Below are 2,500 nucleotides of genomic sequence, written 5' to 3' on the forward strand. Positions count from 1 at the left end.
GTTTGGCCAAGTTCACTCTTTTCCAGCGTCATCCCCCCAAGTTGCCTTGGGCGCAGTTCGGCCTAGTTCACTCTTTTCCAGCATCATCCCCCCAAGTTGTCTTGTTCGCAGTTCGGCCTAGTTCACTCTTTTCCAGCGTCATCCCCCCAAGTTGCCTTGTTCGCAGTTCGGTCTAGTTCACTCTTTTCCAGCATCATCCCCCCAAGTTGCCTTGTTCGCAGTTTGGCCTAGTTCACTCTTTTCCAGTGTCATCCCCCCAAGTTGCCTTGTTCGCAGTTTGGCCTAGTTCACTCTTTTCCAGTGTCATCCCCCCAAGTTGTCGTTGCCAACAACCCAAGAGTCCATAGTATTCGGAGTTCTAGCGGGGCCTCCCCTTGCTTCCAACAACCCAAGAGTCCATAGTATTCGGAGTTCTAGCGGGGCCTCCCCTTGCTTCCAACAACCCAAGAGTCCGTAGTATTCGGAGTTCTAGCGGGACCTCCCCTTGCTTCCAACAACCCAAGAGTCCATAGTATTCGGAGTTCTAGCGGGGCCTCCCCTTGCTTCCAACAACCCAAGAGTCCGTAGTATTCGGAGTTCTAGCGGGGCCTCCCGTTGCTTCCAACAACCCAAGAGTCCATAGTATTCGGAGTTCTCGCGTGGCCTCCCATTGATTCAAACAACCCAAAAGTCCATCTTCTTCGCAGTTCAACATCGCCTCCCTCGTTTCCAACAGGCCCAAAGGTCGTCTTCTTCGCAGATCCACGAAGAGCTCATCACGATTTGCCACATTCCATTTCCCACGGGTTGTCAACAACACTTTCTCACACTTCCCGCAATCGAGTACGTGCATGACATGCCAAAGCACATCTTATTTGCCTTCCATCGCACTCAAGACGACGGGTTGTGGAAGAACGATATTGTTCACAACAAGTTCAAGGACAACGTCTCAATCAAGGGACACAACCGAATTATGTTGACTGGGTCGCTAAAGTAAACCCGAGTTCATATAATGCACCGCATCCAAAAGAACTAGCCACAACACGTGCATCACTGAGATGTTTCACTAGATGGAACACGTGCGTGACATTAGGATCCTCCAACACCTCTTCGTGATGGAAAGATAGAATTCGAAGCAACCACAGAAGTACCGTCTAGTGGGTAGGCAACACAGGGACTGATCAACCAATATCACCCAAGGCAACGGGTGAAAATGGAAGAGATGCATGCTTGACCGTTCGATACGCAAGGCATGGAGCCAGCCAGCAAGTGCATCTCGATTACAACTCACACACCCTCACGTTCGCAAGACACCACACCACAAGACGGTCCACCCCCCACCTACCATGGGCAAGCAAGCAAATGGAAACATCAAGTGACGCAGGGTCAAGCATCGCTAGGCATGAAAATAACTTTCCACAATATCCGAGGGACTAGCTGCCGAGCTAACCAACGATCAGTGACGACCGTGTGTTGGTATTAATAAAGCTCAACAACTATGAAGAGGCTAGTTGTGCCATGATAAACATGCTAACGCACGCACCACGTGAGGGGGGAGGCCTCATCAAGCTCCCTTTAAAACCTGCCAGTGTGGAGCTGGCCGGCTCAAGGAGCACTCCCCCCCTATAAGAGGTTAATATGCAAAAGGCAAAATTGTACAAGTAGATACACTTTTTTTGAGCAGACATAAGTCCATATCTCGGGCTATACTTCGAATTTTGATGCGATTTTTTGCAGTAATTCGTAGAATAATGGTATCTCCTTGCTCACCAAATTTCATAATTTTTCTCGAAGGGGAACTATTTTTTTTATTTTTTTTACTTACCGGGTATGTGTAAAATCGGGAAAAATAGAAAAGCACATGTAGACTTCGAATTTCGACCTCATTTTTTCCAGTCCACCACTAAACAATATCAGGAACCTCCCCACAAAATTTCATTCAGTTTGGCCAAGGTCTTAAATTTGACAAATTTTGGCACCAACCTATCTAGTCGCGGTGCACCGACCAACTTGGCCAAGTGCAAAATGCATCCAATTCAAAACTTTTGTGCACCAACACTTTTACAGTACTCATTTGGGGGCATTTGGAGGCCTTTCCAACCCTCACATCTCAAAAACCACGAATTTCATTTTTTCACAAATCTCCCCACCAAGCCATCTAGCTATGCCGTGGTGCACCGCCAACCTTGGCCATGTGCAAAACCCTCCGAACTCAAAACTTTCGTGCACCAAGAATTTCATGGTATTCATTTGGGGGCATTTGGAGGCCATTCCAACCCTCACATCTCAAAAACCACGAATTTCATTTTTTCACAAAACTCCCCACCAAGCCATTTAGCTATGCCGCGGTGCACCGCCAACCTTGGCCATGTGCAAAACCCTCCGAACTCAAAACTTTCGTGCACCAAGAATTTCATGGTATTCATTTGGGGACATTTGGAGGCCATTCCAACCCTCACATCTCAAAAACCACGAATTTCATTTTTTCACAAAACTCCACACAAGCCATCTAGCTATGCCG

This window comes from Vigna unguiculata, unplaced genomic scaffold (genome assembly GCF_037176805.1).
Source record: "Vigna unguiculata cultivar grain cowpea cultivar isolate G323 ecotype 2 unplaced genomic scaffold, ASM3717680v1 ptg000078l, whole genome shotgun sequence".
Classification (NCBI taxonomy): domain Eukaryota; kingdom Viridiplantae; phylum Streptophyta; class Magnoliopsida; order Fabales; family Fabaceae; genus Vigna; species Vigna unguiculata.